At 42.4% G+C, this 22121-nt stretch overlaps 1 long non-coding RNA gene across 1 annotated transcript in view; it reads right to left on the bottom strand.

The window, feature by feature from the left end:
- Nucleotides 1–13528, bottom strand: part of LOC136689813 (uncharacterized) — a 41069-nt gene extending 27541 nt beyond the window's left edge. The window contains exons 1-2 of the long non-coding RNA XR_010801737.1: nt 13420–13528; nt 2064–2134 (exon numbers count right to left, since the gene is read on the bottom strand). This is a non-coding gene — a long non-coding RNA (uncharacterized lncRNA). The remainder of the gene's footprint in view (nt 1–2063; nt 2135–13419) is intronic.
- Nucleotides 13529–22121: the final 8593 nt, after the last annotated feature.

Below are 22121 nucleotides of genomic sequence, written 5' to 3'. Positions count from 1 at the left end.
AGGGGTGGAGAAGCACCGGCATGAGGTCACCGTCCATCACTGCCTTTAATCAGGCCCCAGAGTCTCCATGGCAACCAACAGGTTCACAGGTAGGACTCTAGACTGGGCAGAAAGACAGGGGAGAGAGAGAGAGAGAGAGAGTGAGAATAGGGAGGTGTAGAGACAGAAAAAGTGTTAGAGAAAAAGAAGTAGAGGGAAAAAAGAAGTGGAAAGAGAGAGAGTCTGAACGTATTAGAGAAAAGGAAGTGGAGAGAGGTGTTTTACGCACATTCTGAAGCCGCTCTGAGCACCTGCCCGAAAATGATATCTGATATCACATCCCTGATTTAGCCTTCACAGGCGTGGTCCATATAAGCAGTGTTTATTCATAGGTCACTCCATTGTTGAGTGCTGAGGAGACAGACCAATGGCCTTCACTCATGCCAGCTCTGTACAGCCTGTGACGTTGGTTTAACAATCCGAATGATACCCTGTTATCATCGCAGGCAACTGTTCCACTGTTATTTCAGGATCTGCTCATGGCCTCTTGTGAAACTAGAGCATTGCAGCACATCTCAAATAACAGATTTAGGCAGTGTTGTACCCTGCGAGCATGCTGGGTACAACACTGCCTCGCTGCTTTCCTTCGTCTTCAGACACAGTGCACTAACCGTTTACATGTGGAGGTATTAGCAGAATTCCAACAGCGAAGGATAAATGACAAGCAGTTCTCCAGGTGAAAATCACTGTGTATATTCTCCACATTAAGAAATGTATGGAATTTTCCCACATATTTTAGTGTACAATTGTTATTTTAAAATGTATAATATTCATTCAATCATTCATAGTCTGTAACCATTTAACCAGTTCAGGGTCATGGTGGGTCCGGAGCCGCCCAGGAATCGAGGGAACACACCCTGGGGGAGGAGCTATTCCTTTCCAAGGCGACACTTTTGAGCCAATGCACTTACAAATGTGTGTTTTTAAGACAGTGGGGGTAAACCAGAGAACCTGGAGGAAACCCACATGGACACAGGGAAAACACCCTGGAGCTGTGTAACAGTTTAATAAAAAGATATGTCAAAATGTGCTGTTTATACATTTTTATTTTTCAAATTTGTTGGTTTGAAACAACTGAAGAACATCAGATATACTGCTGCTTCTATTAGACATTAACTAGTGAGCACCAGATAATGTGTAGATAATATGTCTGATACTGTGGTGAGCACTAAACATTACTGAGTGAGCAGCAGATACTATCAACAGAGTACAGAGTACAGAGTACTATTAGTTGCTAACTTGGGAGCACCTGATACTATGTGGTGAGCACAAGATACTAAAAATTGAGGATTCAGTACTATGTGGTAAGCTAGATATACTAAACTAGATATTGTTTAGTGAGCACCAGAGGTTATTAGATGCTAACTAGTGAGCACCAGATACTATGTAGTGAGCACAAAATAATACAAAGTGAGCCTCTTATGTGCTCACTTAATATTAAGTAGTGCTCCCTTAAAATGATCATGTGCTCACCACATAGTATCTGTTCATGGACACATTTCTGTTCTGTTCAAGACACAGTGTAAAGGGCAGTGTTCAAATTTCTGATCTGTTTTTTGGACACAATTTGAAGAATGACCCTGTCCTTTAAATTTGGAAATGCACCAAAATGTATTTCAATTTCTCAATTTTTCCATTAAACTCCATTCAAAATTGCAGATGCTTTTCCTTATTATTTTGGAGATTGTACTGTGATGTACAGTATGGTGTGTATCTGACCTCTCCCTCTCCTCTCCCCTCTAAAAACAGAGACCGTGCCAGTGTAAACTCCAAGGCTGATTTATTTCAGTGCTCACTGAGGTGCTACATCACTCAGTGAGGTAATGATTCTTCCCCAAGGGCACTAGAGCAGCCGAGCCGGTCAGAGATGCAGATGCGTGACCTAAAGGCCCAGAGCATGTCCACTCCCCCAGTCGTGACTCCTCGCCCTGTCCGGTCCGTGCTGACCAAGCACACTCTCCAGCTCCAAAACTACAAACCAAGCTGCTGAGATGGGGGAAATAACTCAAGCAAGAAATGCTTACCTTAAGGACAATTTTGTCCAGTTTTGTGAGGTGTGGAATCCGAACACTCTGGCCTCTGGTCCTCAGGAAAGCTATGGTACAAAGTAAACATCGAGCGACTTTAAAGGAGTAGTCCAGCATATATAAAAATAATCATTATTCTTACACAGTTATACATAGTGTACAGTCAATACTCAAAACATTCAAACAAGAGCATTGTAACACAGACACTTGTCTCACACTCCAACAGGAACAGGAAAAGGAGGAGCTTCTCACATCTGAGAAATTCCCTACTCTTTATATAAGTGCATATTCAAGATTCAGCAGAGAACATTGATTATGTGCTTTGTTTTAACAGCATTTCTTCTGACACATGAGTTTTCACTTAGAAAATTGAAGGATATGACTTTTGGGGATGCCACAAATTTCCACACACTACTTATTGGACGCTTTGTTTATATAAAAACCCATTTCCAGAAGTGTTAGTACATTTTCTAAAATAAAATAAGAATCTGCGATTTGTTAATTGTATTCAACCTTTATTTAACTGACACAAATATACATCTAGAATGTAGTTTGTAAATAAAAACACATTCCATATTCAAGAAATGTACCCTGAAAACATACACAAAGGGAAAGCCATACATCAATTTGATGCAGAAACATTGCCAAGTTCTCTAGGGTTGAACCCACCTCACGTGGTCCAAACAACAGTGGAAACATGTGCTGTGGTCAGTCTGGCAATCTTTTCAGATTGTTCTGAGGAAAAATGTCAAGCCCTCTGTGCCAAAACAAGTGTGTTATCAGTGAAAAATGCAAAAGCCAACATATGTAAAGGGATGTGCAACATTATGGTCCATGGCCTTGGTGACTTGTATATTTTTGGAAGGACATTGTGTTATTTTAGAGGGACATATGCTGCCAGGTGACATGTAGTAATGGAAAGTCCATGGGTTTTTCAGCAAGACAATGCTAGGCTCCATTCTGTATGTGCTACAACAACCTAGCTTTGTAGACACTGAGTTTGTGCTCGACTGCAGTCAAGACTGTGCAAAAACAGTGTTTATAATCAGTGGCCAAATTCAAAATGTGTTTATATTTACAAAATAAGAGTCTCTTAGGGCTTTTGGTTAAATAAACTTTTAATGACTCAACATACCACAGATTCTTGTATTCATTGCATTTACCAAAAAATAAATCCATCTCTTCTGGAGCTGGGGTCTGGTACAAAGATTATTTGTGAAGAAGTGGCCGCAGCTCCAATGATTTTGATGACCCCTCAGATATTCCATTAAATGCCACTGGCCACATGAACTAATACAGTACCGCGACAATCAAGAGAAAACCTGCTGTGAATTGAGACTCATATTAACTAATTTCCAGACGCATGGAGGCAAAAAAAATCACTGCCTGCAGTTCTCACATTCCTGCTGGTGTATTTACTGACCTCTGGCAGGTGTCATTACTGTGTGCGCCCACTCACATTCAACCGTGGTGCACTAAAATAACAGATCAAAAAATAAAAAAAATGAGGACCTGTATCTCCTGAGGTCTAATTGATCTAGGCAAACTGAAGCTGTCGAGTGAATTTTTCAGCATCTGTGAAAGCAGCATCCAAACCCCACCCCACCCTTCCAAAAAAGAGGGACTCTCTCTCTCTCTCTCCCTAATTGTTGCGGCAGATAAACAGGTTTTAGAAAGGTCCCCTGGTGGCCGACCCACTTCCTGTCCATTTGATCAGCACAAAGCAGCACGTTTTTTTCTTTATTATTTTTTATTTTTTTCTCCTGCGCTGTTCCCAGACAAATTGGACAGTAAACTGCGGAGGATTGGCGATGATGGACGACTGTAATTTCTCCTGCTTTTCTCATTGCTGTGGGAGAGATAAGTGAGATCCTCTGAGGCCTTTACAGAGATAAAGTTGTGCCAAAAGTGAACGGACAACTGCGGAAAAAGTCACAGCAGCACCTCCAGGTGCACAGGACCATGTATATATCCTCTCCGCTGCATTATCACATGCTGCAGCATAAAATAGCTCTAGAAAGACCAGAGCTGAGTAGATCAGTGTTGACATTAAGTCCAAGTCAACCTGAAAAGTCCAACTGTTGAACAAAGATCCTTCTCCTGGATGGACACCACACTGGAAGATTTCTGTGAGAGTTTGAAGGCAGTCATCCACATAAACCTCACTCAGGTCAGGTAGGTGTTGGAGTTCTGGATCACAGACACCACTCCAACTGCAGCTTGGAAGTGAGACTACTCATGTGCAGCTGCTTCAAAGCCCTATATGCAGCATAATAATTATAAAATACCACTGTTGTGGTGGTAGGAGTGGATCAGACACAGCAGTGCTGCTCAAGTTTTAATACAGTGTCCACTCATCCTCATATTCAGTCACAAGACCTGAAAAATTAATTGGAGGCTACAATTCTAACAGCTTTTTATTAGATTTATGATGAAAAATGCTAATATGGCTAACAGAGCATTACCACCGTTTCCCCCTATTTTAAAAGACAGTGGGATCTTTTACCTCTGATATAATGTGGCAATGGGCTTCTGTGTTGTTAAATGCTGTGAGACCCACTCTAAGGCAGTGAGAAGGTCATTTTACCCATGCATAGTGTGTTCTAGGCCAAAGTTTGTTTTCGTGTTTATGAAAAGTTGTCCATTGCAGTGGTGTTATATGGCACCTCTCACACATATTCCCAGCACATCAGCGTCCAATCAATACAGCAGCCCATTCTGCTGAGGAGTACAAAAGAAAACTGGGTGTGGGGGGAGGGGGGGCGTGAGGGGTGCACTATCACACGCCAAATCGCTCCTCTCCAGCTCGACGTGAGCCAAGATGTGCTGATTGCCTTTAAATGCCACAGTCAGAGAGAGACTAGGAGTCATTACAGAGGCATTGATCAGCCGCCTGAGTGTGCTGACCCCATCCCACAAAAACCACGGCAACAATTACACACACTTACAACTCTCGCCTTAGCTTCCAGAAGAACAAAGACACTACTGCTGTACAGGTGGGAAGGATTCAGGAGTGTGTGTACACATATGCACTCATCAGTTCTACAGTTACAAACCGGTGCCTGTCTGCTACTCTTTGTAAGGCCCCTTTCCCACTAACCCCCAAAAAGAGGACCAACACAGGCTGTGCAGCTACTGTCTCTGACTTTACATCTACAACGTGGATCAAGGACGTAGATGTGTTTAACAGAGAGGAGAGTGAGTGGACACCATGTTTAAAAACTCCAGCAGCACTGCTGTGTCTGATTCACTCGTACCAGCGCAACACACACTAACACACCACGTCAGTGTCACTGCAGCGCTGAGAATGATCCACCTGCTCTGTGGTGTTCTTCTTGGGGTCTATTGAAAAACAGAGTGAAAGGAGGCAAACAAATTGTAACCAGATAGAATTTCATTCATTCATTCTCTGTAAGCGCTTATCCAGTTCAGGGTCGCGGTGTGTCCAGAGCCTACCTGGAATCATTGGGCACAAGGCAGGAATACACCCTGGAGGGGGCGCCAGTCCTTCACAGGGCAACACACACACACACACACATTCACTCACACACCTAAGGACAATTTTGAGTCGCCAATCCACCTACCAACGTGTGTTTTTGGACTGTGGGAGGAAACCGGAGCACCCGGAGGAAACCCACGCGGACACGGGGAGACCACACCAGCTCCTCACAGACAGTCACCCGGAGCGGGAATCGAACCCACAACCTCCAGGCCCCTGGAGCTGTGTGACTGCGACACTACCTGCTGCGCCACCGTGCCGCCCCCAGATCAAATTTATTAAATTTATTTTGTAAATATATAGGTTTTACAGGAAATTCTAGAAAGTTCATTTTTATTAGTGCAATAATTAATGTGTGATAATACAACTTAATTTTCACTGATTTCTGCTGAGATAAATTTCAGAGAGAGAGAGAGAGAGCGCCAGAGCAACAAGCTGATTCAGCCTTGTGGCACAACAGCTAGTTTTCATGCTTGAAATGCATCCAAAGTGTGACACTTTTAAGCACATTTGATAAGGACACGGCGAGTGTTTCTGCAGAGTTCAGTGAGCTACACAGTGCTACAACTGCTGACCAGGGAGCTGTATTGGACTGCTCGGACATTTCACCATTCCATGGGCCTCGTTTTTGCCCTTTACTGCTCTCAGACTGGCTCTATGTCCTCTTGCTGGCACCAGAGATCCAGAACTTTCCCTAGAGAGGTCGTGAGTACTGAGCACGCACCAACTAAAGTTTTGTTTTGGTTGCATTAAGCCACTTGAAGTGGCTGTTAATGTTTTGAGCCTCACTTTACACAAGCCATGATTCAGGCCTGCAACGTTTTGTCCTTTCACATTTCTGAGTGTGTGTGTGTTTGTGCCCACTGTTATGGAGTAACGAGTCAAATTTGCTATGGCTAAATATCTTTCCTTTTTGTGGTTTGCTATGTTCTTATTTGACTACCCTTCTGTTATATATACTGTTATAATATCTACTTTTCAAAATACGATATTATATATATATATAATTATTATATATTATATACACACACAAATCTACTCTATATAAATATATACTGCTATAGGGATTGTTCTGGAAGCAGATTTCCTACCATTTAAATAAGTGGTCACGTATCTGAGAGCTCCGCGTGTGCAGCAGTGGTATGGCCCGTGAAGTGAAAGACTTGGTTATTTGGTTTTTAGTTCCAGGCGCTTAGCCAAGGATAAGTCCAAATCAATAAGTGTAGCCATCAATGACTGCCACTGAAAACGCACTCTAGGTTGAAGTCCCAGAGACCCAAAATGGGGGAAAAAGTCTTGTGACATGCCGCTATAATTGCAGATCATTGTGATCCCCTGTTTAGTATATACTGCTTTAGTCCATTCCCTGCTGCAGAGGAAGAGAGCTAGCCAATGCTAATTAAACTGGCTTGATGCTGAAGTGGTCAAGAGGTGCCTGAAAACTCAATGAGTCACTGAGCCATGACCATGAACCTCACTGAACCGTGGTGACCTCGAGGCCAGGGGGCCCCTCCTCAAGAAAAAGCTGCCCGCCCAAGTCTCAGTGAATATGAATTCTGCACTCCTGTCAACACTGAAAGTGCACTTACAGTGTACTGGGTGCAATTAGGCTGGACATCTTAGAGAGATCTTTTAACCTTTCCGTACAGGCTGGACGTGGATGTTTTATTTTTATTTCCTCCTTCAGAGACTCTTGCCTTTTGTTGAGGTGTAGCTGCACAGACCTGGCCCTGCGACACCACGTCGAGATGGCGACTTTATGGGGTCGTGTCCATTGTTCACACTGTCGCACTGAACAAGGTGGATATGCCATGGCAGGTTGTTTAGTGAAAAGTATTCATGATTGCACTGTCAATAGAATGAAATGCTTGGGAGAAGCCACTTCTGAGGTTGCCATGTTCAATGCCATGTGTTGGCAAAAGTGGTTTTTAAATTAAAGATTAAAGGACTGTTCACACGATTAAAAAAAAAACACTATCTGCTATTTTTGGGGTGAGGTATAGTGGATTTTATGATCTAGGACTAATCTCCCAACATCAGCAGATTTATGTGACAAAATGCCATCAAATTAAAACCTGAGAAGTGCCAACTTCTTATGTAAAGCCTTTCTAAAGTAGTAGAGGCTGTTATTACAGCAAATTTACGACAAACTCCCTAAGAATACACTGGATCTAGAAAGAAACACCGTGTCTTTGTAGTATGTGTAGGTCTGGCCAAAATGAAGAGAAAACCTTTGGACACTAGACAGGTCTCAGCTGCATTTGGACTAATCTTTCTACAACGCCTGAGCTCCATTCCTCATTCCTAAACTTCCATAACTTCACACATTAAAGAACCAATCAAGTGCTGTCCCTTCGTGACTGTACTGTAGCTGGATGCTAAACTCATGCATATATGCAACTGGCGCCGTTTTCCATCTATCGATAATTCAGAGTCCGCCGGTTTGAGCTGTCATAGGGACGGAGGAGAAATTCTCTGCAAAATCAATGCTACCGCACCACCACTTTTAAGGGATTAGCCGATCAGCAGAATGCAGACAAGCCTGCAAAGGGACGGAATGCTAAAAGATGCTAAACGATGTCTTTAATGAAATCCTGCTCTGGTGCCTTTAATCAAAAAGAGGGGGAAAAGACAGCTGAAATATCACCCGCGATCCGAGAGATGGTTTACGTTCCGTAACTGGATTTAATTGGGGCGCTAAATGCTGCATTGCATTAAGGTGATTGTATATGGGCAATTGGTCATTTTATTAATGGGCCCTTGGTGTAATTTGATTTAGAAAATGTAATTACTTAATTGCATGCATGACAGGCATCCCAGATGTTTTTGGCTCCCCTGAAATGGAGTAGCATTGTATGTGTGTGTGTGTATGTATGTGTGTGTGCATTCCACTCTCCTCTGCACTAGGCATCAGGCAGTAACCTTGCTCAGCGGCACAGCGCCATGTTTTAATCTTCAAGGGTAATTTCATCCCCAATATAGTCCAACAGTGCGACGCTTATCCTGAGGGAAAATTTGGCCTGGTTTAGCTCCAGCACAGATTTTCTCACCTGACAAGCAACCCAGGATGTTACCTATAGCAAAGATATGAAAGAGATGTATAGACCTGTCTAGAACAAGCTAAATTAACTGTTGCTCTTACTCTCTTTCTTTTTCTCTGCAAAGGGCAAGCTGTTTAAGTAAAAAGCTGCAGTTTGTGATTAATGCTTGTTAGTTTGAAAACTGTGCTGCATATATTTCCCTGATAAAGTGCTGTACATCAGAAAGCTCAGGGGTGTCAACTTTGATAAGGAAGCTGGAAAGGGTGATTCCAGGTGACCGGAGTGGTACTGGAGTGATACGGGAATGAGATTTCCACATGGTTGTAGAGAGACAGGTCTGAGAAGTGGTTGGAGTGAGACTGAAATGAAATTTCCCGGCAGTGGCATGAGACTGGAGTGATATTCCAGGCAGTGGAGTGAGACTGGAGTGAGATTTCCGGGAAATGGAACGTGACCTGAGTGAAATTCCAAGGTGGTTGAAGAATAGTGAGATTTTCAAGCAATTGGAGTCAGACTGGAATGAGATTACCAGGACGCTGGAATGAGTCTGAAGTGAGGTTGCCAGGCATTTGGATTGAGCTTTCAAAGTGGAATGAGATTTCCAGGCAGTGGAATGAGACTGGATTGAGATTTACAGGTGGCTCTAGTGAGACTGGGATGAGATATCCAGGTGGCTCTAGTGAGACTGGGATGAGATATCCAGGCAGTGGAGTGAGACTGGAATGAGTTTTCCAGGCAGTGAAATGAGACTAGAGTGAGTTTTTTATGGAATTAGAGTCAGACTGGAACAAGATTACCAAGCAGCTGGAGTGAGTCTGAAGTGAGATTGCTAGGCGTCTCGAAGAGTTTTCCAAGTGGCTGGAGTAAGATTTCCAGGGGAGTTGAGAGATCTTCACAAGTGGGTGCAGTGACACTAGACAGGATTGAGATTTCCAGTGAGTTGAAGCCAGATTGAAGCAAGATTTCCGGAGAGCAGGAGAGAGACTGGAACAAGATTTACAACTTTCACGATTTCCCACTTCCCCCGTTTGTAGTTAATTGATTAGCGTCCTCCTTCAAGTGTGTTGAACTGTATTCATGTGGCACTGTCCTGGAGGAAGCACATGCTAGTCTTCACAGTCCTGTCTTGGTAGCACTGGGTAATTATGGGAAGATATAGCTAGTGGCTGAAATGGAGATGACTAAAATTCATCTCTATCCTTTAGCCCACATCTGCCATAGAGGACTGTCTGGGTATGAAAGGCACGGTCTTGTTATAGAGTGGTGGGGGGTGACTGGCCAGCTGTGAGCAGGGACATTAAGCACATGATTGGAAACCTGCTGAATTTAATGGGCAAGTGTTCCATCGCACCACAGCCCTTCGCCCTCAAGGGAGCGGTAATAATGAACATATACAAAAATAAAATACACCAGTCAAGGTTACAGACCTGACAAGCACTGAGCTAAAACACTCAGCCTAACGTTGTAATCATCAGGCAGAAAGTTGGAGCACTGTGTGATACACATCAGACGTTTCAAGTAGAAAGTCCTCAGTGAACTCTGGGTACAACCAATCGTTTGCCTCTCCCTGCAGGGATGGAGTTCAAGTACAGTTTCTGATTGGCTGATAAGCATTCTAACCTATTGTGAAACAACAGCACATTTCTTTCACAACCACTGTATCACGCCACTGAATGTTGTTGCTAACAACTCTGTTCAGGCTGCAGCTTTCCTTAAGACTTTCTCAGCAGTAAATACCTTCAGAGCATGTTTCATACAAATAAATTCTATTCAGTTTTCTTTCAAAGTAAAATATCTTTACCAATTACTCTTTTTTTTACATTTTCTTTTTGCTTCTTTCTTGTAATAAACAGAGACTGGAGGCAGAGACTGGCACCAAAAAGCTATTATTCCAAAACCAAATGAACAGTAATCAGTGTAGTTTTCACCAATAATGAAACGAGTATTAACATTAATCTGAAACTAACAAACTAAAACAATACTAAATGGATAAACAGCAAAGCCATACTATAAACACAAACCGTAAGAAAACCAGACAGAGAAAACAGATCACTCTCAAAACACTCATGGACCAACAGTTACATTATTGTCACTAAAGGTACATACAGTGTAATTGTACCTTTAAAGGTACAACAGTGGTTTAATGTGCAGCTGCTTCCTCAAGCTACTTTACATTCTCTTCTCCTGAAAGAGAGGTGAATATATGTCATTTTCATTATAAAACTCTGTAAAATAATACAAAATAACACAAGTCCTGGAGATGAAACGGAGCATATACAGTTATAATAAAATAAGATACAAATACCTTCCCGAATTAAAAGTACAGAACATGTACCCTTGAGGGTACGCACAGTGAGTTTTTCTGACAGCGCAGTGGACAGAAAGCCCACAGGAGATGCAGTTTCTGTAACGCTTCTGTAACAGTTCCCGAGTTGACTGACTGTGAGGAGTGTGGTGTGTTCTCCCTGTGTCCGTTTGGGTTTCCTACGGGTGACTGTCTGTGAGGAGTGTGGTGTGTTCTCCCTGTGTCCGTTTGGGTTTCCTCCGGGTGACTGTCTGTGAGGAGTGTGATGTGTTCTCCCTGTGTCTGTGTGGGTTTCCTCCAGGTGACTGTCTGTGAGGAGTGTGGTGTGTTCTCACTGTGTCTGCGTGGGTTTCCTCCGGGTGACTGTCTGTGAGGAGTGTGGTGTGTTCTCCCTGTGTCTGCGTGGGTTTCCTCCGGGTGACCGTCTGTGAGGAGTGTGGTGTGTTCTCCCTGTGTCTGTGTGGGTTTCCTCCGGGTGACTGTCTGTGAGGAGTGTGGTGTGTTCTCCCTGTGTCTGTGTGGGTTTCCTCCAGGTGACTGTCTGTGAGGAGTGTGGTGTGTTCTCACTGTGTCTGTGTGGGTTTCCTCCAGGTGACTGCCTGTGAGGAGTGTGGTGTGTTCTCCCTGTGTCTGCGTGGGTTTCCTCCGGGTGACCGTCTGTGAGGAGTGTGGTGTGTTCTCCCTGTGTCTGTGTGGGTTTCCTCCAGGTGACTGTCTGTGAGGAGTGTGGTGTGTTCTCACTGTGTCTGCGTGGGTTTCCTCCGGGTGACTGTCTGTGAGGAGTGTGGTGTGTTCTCCCTGTGTCCGCGTGGGTTTTTTCCAGGTGCTCTGATTTCCTCCCACGGTCCAAAATCACACGTTGGTAGGTGGATTGATGACTCGAAAGTGTCCGTCGATGCGAGCATGTGTGTGTGTGTTCCTACTTTGCACCCTGAACTGGAGAAGTGGTTACAGACAGTGAATGAATGTGGATATAGTTATGTTAGAAGTATAATGCAACCATACTACAGAGGGAATGTGGAAATGTGAAATAGTTGAGTACACAGGGCTGGAATCTCTTTTGGGCAGAAGTTCATCTGCATTCGTTTAGTCAGCAGGTCATTGATAGTGTAGTGAGGTAATTAGTGTTAAATGATATTGTGGTGAAGGAGGTATGTTTGGTGATAGTGTAACGTGAGCACTTTCTCCAGCTCAGTTTTTGGCATTCAGCCCATGGCCCATGTGCCTGTAAGGCTCATATATAGAGGAACTGATCATGGTAAATCCATTGCGGATGCAATTTTCAAGGACAATTGGAACAGCCTGCAATTTCACCGTGACAAACCTTCCACTTCATTGTGCCCCCAACAGCTGTGGAAGCCGTTCTACACTCGCGCCTAATGCTATTGATTTTGGCTGCTTTGTTTAGACAGAGCAGCTTAAGTGTCTCTCAGGTGCTTGCGCTTTTGGATATTTTGACATTCATCAGGAATTAAACTCCCCTCAAGTCCCACACTTGGGTGTAATCTTCTAGATCACCTTGAGGAAGAGGCTGCAATTCGCTGTCTCCTGCTATTTGGCTCCCGTGGAGGACAATGAAGAAAACTAGCACTTTAAAAGAGCAGATACCACAGACACTAATCAGGAGACCGCAGAGCTAAAATGGAGACCCTCGGAGGGCAGTTTGCAGGAAGTTTCTCTAGGAATCAGCGTGTATCTCCACAATTTTCCTCCAGAGACATGAAGCCTATATGAAGACATGAAGCTCATAAAAGCACAGTCGTCACATCAATATCACAAAAGACAAGTGTGTGCTAGGCTTGGAGATTGGAAATCTTTGGCGGATGAGGTCCATATCAGTCTCAAAATACTCGATTCATATAAATAAAAATGCCAAACAAGAAATGTGGATTGGAGCCAAAAAAAAAAGAAAAAGACCCTGGTACCAATTACAAATCAGCAAAAGCCAAGACTTGTTCTAGTTTTACAAGTTTGCTGTTGGACCCCTCCTCATACTGTTAAACATCTGCAGTCATTTTAATGGAACAATCCTGTCCAGGCTTTTCTCTCTCTCTCCTCGGGTCATTTGAAAGATGGACGTGTTACTTTTGGGACAAGTCCAGATGACAAACATATAGCAGACAAAGGGAGATGAGGAAAAATTCTAGCACTGTCTGGTCACACACTCCAGTATTCCACACTCCACTGTCCATTTTATCAGCTCCACTGCCCTTATATGTTCACTTTGCAGTTCTACAATTTATAGTCTATCGGTTACTCTTCATACTTTATTAGCCTCCTTTCACCTTGTTCCTTGGTGGTCAGGACTAGAGGATGACTAACACAAACTGTGCAGCAACAGATAAGCTATGGGTCATTTTGCACATTCTACAAGGTGGTCCAACAGTGAGGGGACACAGTGGTTAATAACTCTAGATCCATTCATACCAGCACAGCACACACTTACAAACCAGCACCATGTCAGAAAACCAAGTTGAACTGAATGGTGTTAATATGGCATTTGTGTACCTTGTCGGATTCAACCACAAATTTCCGTGAGATGACGTACTGTTGTTCGATGATTAATTCTTGATCACAGACACCACCCCAACTCATAACAAGAATGGATGGGCTTCCAGTGGTGGAGGTCTTCATACCCTTCTAGCTGACACTTGACATTGGGTGAACCTTTGCTGCTGCACCTACATAAGTGAAAATTTAGCTTGAATTTAAAATAGATTAAATGGATCATTATATAAGGAGTGTCTGCGAATCTTTGAACCAAGGCCGTAGATCTGGCTCCAGTGCTCCTAGCCCTCATGATCAATGGGAGAAAGTTAAGGTATGTAATGAAAATAGTGAGCCTCTATGGACCAAGGGCCTGACAGCGGTAATACTGACAGATAGTAACAGCCTGTTCATTTTAACCCTCACATCTGACTGTCACACGCCAGGACTTCACTTTACACATCGTTATTCATTAGGAACATTACTGGACAAAAGGAGGATGAAGCCAGATCTGCACATGTCCCTGAGAAAGGCAGTCGGAATGAGTGATATTAATGCTCCTGCTGCGTTTCTCGCCTTTTTTTTTTAACTGACATTTTTAGACCATTTTAGAATTCCAGCCGCAGCTCACCTCGCCAAACTCAGAACAAGGAAATCATTTCTCAGTTTTCACTTGAAGCGTCAGAAAAAAAAATAATGACCACTATCAACAATAATGTCCAGGCTCACGGCCCAGTGTTCACTGGGAAAGAAAAGTGCCGCTGTTTGAAGGTGACTTCTTAATGCCCATTTGAAGCTGGATTTGAATAACGGCTTTATTATAATCGCAGTAATTTCTTCTTTTCAAAATACAGAGAAAAAAAAAAAGAGAGAGACAAGAACTATTTCTAATCCTAATCCATTTCTCTTCACTTTCTAATCCTCTTTATTGCTAAACGTCTCTCAACAATCCCCAAAGCTGTAAGTGCTCATATAACGATGAAAAGTGCTCCAGAAAGACTTTCCTATTATCAAGAAATTCACAGGCCCAAGTAGTGAATATTGTAAATGTACCTTCCCCAAAAAACAACTTGAGTGAAAGAACAAACTCAGCAGTTTAAAACCAGAAAACTGCAGAGGCCATGTTTGTATTATTTCAGAAATGATACCTGATAAAGGTCTTGGTTGCATTGGAAGTTTGGTTAAATTCAATGGTTCTGGAAAATCAAAAGTTACATTATAAAGTTGTATTACATTAAAAACTATTCTACAATACTCTACAACACCTAACCATAACCTCTAAGCTCTAAAAATGTAATTAAACGGCAGAATTATATCCTTTTTAAAAGTTCTCCCACAGCAGTTTACAGCACTGTTTCTGTGGTTTTTCCTGTGGATTTTGCATAGCTTTAGTCACAGCGCCACCTGTGTCCTTATGAAATTATTACAATCAATAACAAGTCATAATGTACAAACACAGATATCTTGCCTGCTATTTCTCATACTCAATTTTTAATATTTTATATTATATCCTTAAAAGAACCTTAGGCTCATGAGCTGCTGAATTCTTGTGTTTATGAGTTCAAAATAAAACACAGCTGGATGAATTCAAATGTAGCTAATGTTCAAGTACGTTACAGGGGCATGATGACACACTGGGGAAAGGTGCATAAGGATAGGGACTGCTCTATGTCATTCAGGATGGCCACATCTGCAATTATTTCTATGCAAATTGATAAATAAACACTCCAGAGGGACAATCCCAGAAAATAAAAACACAAAGATCTCTTAATGCCGGGGAAAATACAGAACAGGAAGACAATGCAAAAGCTTACAATCTGGTGAAAGTGGAGTGCTGTTTTACATCAGGGGTAGAGCATGGACACGGTAAGGTCAAAAGCCTGCTGTCTGCCCAATCACAGAGGCACAGCAACATGGTAAACCTGAGCTGTAAGTGCTGAGAAAGACTCTAGCCCTGACCTCCACGCCCTCCAGAGAATTAGCTGTGCACGCTCCATCAGGACGTGTACATCCAAAGATGTGTTTCAGCAGCGTGGAGCTAGTCCAGAGTTCTGCTGTCCAGAGTCAGTACACGTCCGTCAGGGTTAATGCTCATAGAATATACCAGGCCCCTTCCCCCACATCCAATCTCCACCTGCAGTAACAGTCCCTATACTCTTCTGGGTGTGAAAAGAACTTCAGGTCACCCTGCTCAAGGCGTAGCATTTGCTAGAGCCCTCAAAATTAGGCTGTTATCTGTGATCTAGAACCAGTAATCATTCAACATCAGAACCTGACTTCAATAATGTATTTACTGCTGAATCCAATCAAATTCTCATGGCAAAAGGATTTTAAAAATGCTTGCAGTTGTACACATCCAGCTCAGGGCAAAAGTCAAGATAGGGTTAAGTAAAGTAAACCATTCTCCCTCACTGTCCCTCATATGCTCTTCAAAATAAAGGTTCTACAAAGGTTCTTCGTGCAATGCCATAGAAGAACCATGTTTGGTTCCATAAAGGATCATTTTTGCTGATAATTTCTAAACTTTTAAAGAACCTTTAAAACAAGTGAAGTTTCTTTAAACATTTACAAGGTTCTTCACTCTCAGGAGTCTCTTTAACAAACAAGGTTCTTTATGGAACAAAAGGTGGTTCTTCTGTGGCATCGCATTTTTATTTTTAAGAGCATAGGGTCAGTGTGGTAAAAAATCTGAGGCTTTCTTATATCTCAGGCAAATAGAACTAAACAAGTTACTGCATATTTGACTGAAAATAGCACTCCAAATAGTCAGAAGCTCCTGTCCACTGGAGGGTTAAACTATTTAAACATGGTGATTCCAATGTTAGCATTCGTGAACATACAGTAGTGTATGAATACTTAATTTTTAAGTGCAATTTTGTTGAATACAATTACAATTGTCATTTTTAATACTGTGCAACCCTTACCATAAAAGGTAGAGATGCATGAATACCGATACTGGTATGGGGTATTTACCAGATACCGTGTTCATTTACTTATACTTGTAATAGCAAAAGAGGCACCAATACCAACATCCGATACCTTGTGCCTAGTGCACGTTGCTGTGCTAATGAGTAAACAACTCAAAATGTCAGCAATCTGGAACTATTTTACAATCAGTGACGGCAACCCAAGCAAAGTGCACTGCGGGAACACCCAAAAGCAGTGAGTATGACATACTATTTTGACTGTCCTCAAACAAGGTGGGTTTTTCTTCACTTAAAGTGTATTCCCAGGATATGCAAGAGCACTGAACGTTGCCTGACGTGGTTTTTCCTCACACTAAATTATTTTCTCTGCTCGCAAATTTTGAATTGGAGCCGACACCATAGATCAGGCAGCTGCTCTTAAATAAACACTGCCAAGACATAAACACCCCCAGGTGCAGAACTTCCCAGCCGTATTAGTATAACGGAAACTGTCTTACCAAAGATGCACAACACTGTGCAAATGCAAGAGCTTGTTGCTCTCATGTTTGTAGTTTAGAGATAGATACTTTAATGATGTAATTATGGGTGGTGTAATGTGGGAAAATGCTCAATAAAAAATGGACAGTATCCAGAAAGAAACAAAGTTTTTAACTTAACAAAAATGTTTTAATTAATAACTACACTACTACACAATGCTCCTGACTCTGCTTAATTCTAGGTGAGTATAGGTATCAGTATCAGAAAATACAGAAATACACATACTTCATTCATTCATTCATCTGTAAGCGCTTATCCAGTTCAGGGTCGCGGTGAGTCCAGAGCCTACCTGGAATCATTGGGCGCAAGGCGGGAATACACCCTGGAGGGGGCGCCAGTCCTTCACAGGGCGACACAGACACACACTCACACCTACGGACACTTTTGAGTCGCCAATCCACCTACCAATGTGTGTTTTTGGACTGTGGGAGGAAACCGGAGCACCCGGAGGAAACCCACGCAGACACGGGGAGAACACACCTCCTCACAGACAGTCGCCCGGAGCGGGAATCAAACCCACAACCTCCAGGCCCCTGGAGCTGTGTGACTGCGACACCTACCTGCTGCGCCACCGTGCCGCCCAATACACATACTTGTACTCACGTACTGTCTCCCCCTTCAATCCCAACCCCTTATCTGAATATATCCCCTAACTAATAAAACGTGCCAGTGCTACAGTTGGTGGGCATTAGGGGAAATGAAAGATGTCTCGCAGAATTGCCACGAGAGTGAATAATGTGGCGATGGCTGCTTGTTTATGTGTTTGGTGAATTAAGCGAGTAATTCTCCTGCCAACTTTGCTCAATGAAAGCATCTCAAAAAATGTGCCCCCCCCCCACACACACACACCCCCAATGAGTGCCAAGTCATAACAACGTGGCACGAAGGCAGACAGGTGGCGAGGCGGATTTGCATTAATTGCCGCGAAGGAAAGCGAGCACAAAAGGAGCTGGTGTTTTGTTCTGGAAGGTGAAAACTGAGGCTTCGTCTGTTTCATTTGACACAAGAGTTACACTCACACACACCACACACTCACAAAAACATCCAGGTAAAGTTTCTCAAATAAACCCAAATAATAGGGCTTGGGGGACCTTGTTATCCCGCTCTCTTCACAGCTGTGGTATTGAAAACTGTTGTGTGGTGGCGGCCAGCTGTGTGGATTCCCCTCAACTCGAACCTGACATCTGTCCATCAGCACATCCCTCGCTGAAACGCTGACCAACACCGGCCAATACCAGGCAATATACAGGCTTCATTGACAAATCATCACATGTGGTCCATTCCAAAGCTCCACAGCAGGCTCCACCCCAGGTTTACACTCACTCACTCAGATACAGCAGGTTGATCAGTGTTGAACAACAGGGAATAATGGCGATAATGGAAGGGAATGCTGGGTCGAGGCACTGACTCTAACATCAGCCTCAGTCTCTGGGAGGGTGTGTCTGTGAGCTGATGTGACAGATCTGGACAGTTTGCATTCTCCTCTGTTATGTTATGCCAGTCAGTATGTTTGCCTCCTCCCTCCTGAAGCTCAGGGGGAGATCAATTCTGCATGCCCACAATTCCCCCCTAATCCAGGAGAAACAAGACACCATCCCAGGATTTCTACAATGTTTACAAAATGTAGCTTGTCCTGCGTGGATATACAGGTTACTCTGTGACACACGAACAGCTGGAAAACTAAACCTAATCCTAACTCTAAAACTGACCTTAACCTTATTCCCACCGATCCAAATTTTTTCAGATGAAATATATAGTTTTCATTTTAGACTTTTAACGTAGTGGAAACTTCACACCAAGTCCAGCGTGTTTTTGACTAAACACTCTGAAAATACCAGAAATTTCTGGAAGAAAAATAAATTGATTCTTTGTGTAGCAGCAGCAGTGAAGATGAATTTATCATTTTTATTTTAAATTTACCATTTACTGCAACTAAACACTGCACACACTTGGGTCACCATGGGAGCTCCAGCACCTCATTCCTCATCCGCAGGTATTTCCGTAGGTCAGTGGGGGAGTTTCAGCCTCTGTTTCTATGTGTTGTACTTCTCATTAAAAAGGATTACGTTTTGTTTCATAGTCAGTGTGTTGCTAGTTCTATAAGCTTTTGTGTTCTGCTATGAACACACAGCCGTCCTGGTGCTCATTTGTTTGTTTTGCAACCCTGACAATGGAGCTCTGATTGGTCCGCCTGATTTAAACACAACCCAGTACAATGCAGTAAATAGAACAGGCTCTAATTGAAAAATTGCACCATTGCCAGATTATATTCTTTAAAGGACTGAAATAGCACCTAAGTGTTAAAGAGCACTAGTAGCCCCAGCTATTCACAGGAGCAGCCGTCCCAAGATGCTCAGTATTGTCTGCTGGCCCGTTTATGGTCCTGCAGCTCGCTGTGATTAACGATGGAGGAGGTGCAGCGTGGGCTAGAGCCTGCGGAACTTTCAGTCATCAAAACCATGCAGATGACCGTCAAAGTGACCTTCGCTGATAAGGATCTATGAATAGAAAAGCAGGGGGAAATAGTGTCTGTAACAGGGCCATTACATATGAAGTATATAGCATATATAATAAGTGTCTGCCATGTGAAAATAAAAGTCATTATCACTGACCTACACGGCTCTCTGAATGCTATATTTCTGTTGTGATGTGACAGCATGGTTTGATATGGTAGCAGACAAACAATGCTGACTGTAGACTCACATGACTACGGGTGTCATTAATCTGAGAAATCCGTGACTGATAAATAATATCAACAACATACACGATGAATAATCATAGCATTGTAAATATGACAAAGAACCAAAACAAAAAATTACACTAATTCCCCACAGCACAGTTTCATAGCATATGGTTTGTTTGTTTGCTAATGTGTTAATTTAATTTTCATTATACTGATTCGGAATACTAATTATTGCTACCAGAGATGCACTGACAAATACCATCTGACAATTCATGCAACACATACATAGGTCATCATTGTTATGATAACAATAAACACATGATCATTTCTAATCATAATTATTAATAATAGCATCAACAACAGAAAAACAACAAAGGACAAAACAACTGTCTAAAGCACATGGAATTATGATATATTATGAAGCTAAAACATTAGTATTACATATTAGTTAAGAAAGAAAATAAGTAACTATTAGCAGTAATTAGTAGTAATTACAACAAAACCGATTATAACAAGAAAAGGAATAACAACCAAAACTATTTATAATCGCACTTTAAATTGTAGCATTTCAATCCGGAATATTTATTACTAAGTAACTAATATCATTCAGAATGTAATTAACAATTACAAAGTAACTTCTATCAATTGTCATATTACATCCGTTACAATGCAACTCCTATCAATTATAAATCTAACTACCAACAATTAGTATGTAACTATCAATTAGAATTTATCAATTGCTAGAGTATCATTTTTATATAATTATTTTAATTACCATCAAATACTATGTAACTATCAATTATTTCCTCATTTTCAATTACAAGTAAGTTTTAATTTAAAAACATTCAACCTCCATATTACTGCTCTCATTAAGAATGTAATTATTATAAAATACTTAACAACAATCTGATACAATTTATATTGATAATAAAATAAGAAATTCAAACGTAAGTCTCTATTCACAGAGAAATATGCAGCACATACTCAGATGAACAGCAGAATATTAATATTGTCCTGTATTAATGTAATAGACCCAGTGAAAATAATGAGAGAGTGCTATAAAGGCGTGCAGTGTTGTTTCTAGCTGAGAGGAGTTGAAATCTAATTAGGAGTGTAAATCTGAGGCCTGGTCACACTCGTGGTCAAGCGCATGAGCCTGTGGTCAGGCATTAGCCGTGTCCCTGCTCTCCGCTCTGTGCTCGGGGCTTTATCAGTGTGTGTGCAGCTCCATGGAGCAGGCAGAGGCTGAGCTGATAACCTGCAGCAGATAGAACCGGCCACAGATCCCGGATTAACCCTCAATGTAGCTCCGCTAATCACAGATCAGTGCAGCACCGCTGGACAGCGCTTTCTCTCTCTCTCTCTCTCTCTCTCTCTCTCCTTCTCTCTCTTCCTCTCCTTCTCCTCTCTTATCTCTTTGTCCCTGTTCCACAGTTCTCTCTCTCTTTCATCCTTCTCTTCTTCTGGTTCTTTATTTTTCTCTCTCTCGCCCATTTCTTTCTCACTCTCTTTTCCAAAGGAGTGTTATCTCTGTGTATCATCTCTTTCACATTCTCTCTATTTCATCTCTCTTTTACTCTTTCACTCTTTCATTATTCCTTCTCTCACTCTCATTTGTCTCTTTCTTTAACTCAACTTATTTTCTCTATCACTCCATTGTTATTCTCTCTCTCTCTCTCTCTCTCTCTCTCTCTCTCTCAGCCTTTGCCACAGCATTGAGTGTATAAAGGACAGAAGAGAGGAGAGAAGCACATTACTCTGATTATTCTGGTTCTGATTATTTGGTTAAACATGTTTGGAGTTAAGGGAGGGGCCACCAGGGGCTGGGGAGCTCACTCAGAATAATAAACAAAATCTGCCTTAAGCGCTTCATTCTGTAATTCATTAAACATGAACAGGACCAGCGAGAATTTTGTGAAATGTTGTATTAATGCATTCACCACGAATCCAACACTCAATTCTTTTACGTTAAAGAACAGCCCAGACCTGTGCGGGAGTTTAGCGCCAGCTCTAGAGACCTACACACCACACTCCCTTTATTAGTGTCTCAGGGGAACCACTGGTCTGCTTACACAACAGCAAATCCTGAGGGGAGACTCCAAGCTGGAGGAACAAGGAAGCCTTGCCCTGATCAAGGGGACACCTTGCACCCTGTAGAACCAGAACATGCAACAATGTCTCTCCTGATACGGAACCATCGGGATACACAGGGTGCGAATGAAGGTTCTCTTGTTGAAGCGCGAAAGCCTATTGCTCCAGGTTGGAGTTACCCCAGGCCAAGTGTTGTGGCTACCATTTTGAGTTTGAGTTCCTCAAAGTACAGAGTGAACTTTTGTTTATATCACGCTTTTTTCTTCTTCTTTTTTTCATTGTAATTTTAACCGTATAAAATGTGATCAGTGGGTGGAGCAGAGCACTCACAACAGTTATGATATATCCCCTGTTTCTGGCGGGGTCAGATCAGATTGAGATATGACAGACTTCTGGAAATGATACAGAGTTCTGAGCCACCCTTCAGAGCTTGTGACCAGTGGAGAACAGTAGCCAATGTGCCTTGGGTTGCGCTGAACACAGTC

Source organism: Hoplias malabaricus, chromosome 1 (assembly GCF_029633855.1).
Source record: "Hoplias malabaricus isolate fHopMal1 chromosome 1, fHopMal1.hap1, whole genome shotgun sequence".
Lineage (NCBI taxonomy): Eukaryota > Metazoa > Chordata > Actinopteri > Characiformes > Erythrinidae > Hoplias > Hoplias malabaricus.
The sequence above is the reverse complement of the archived record's forward strand: the minus strand, read 5'-3'. Positions and strand labels throughout refer to the sequence as shown.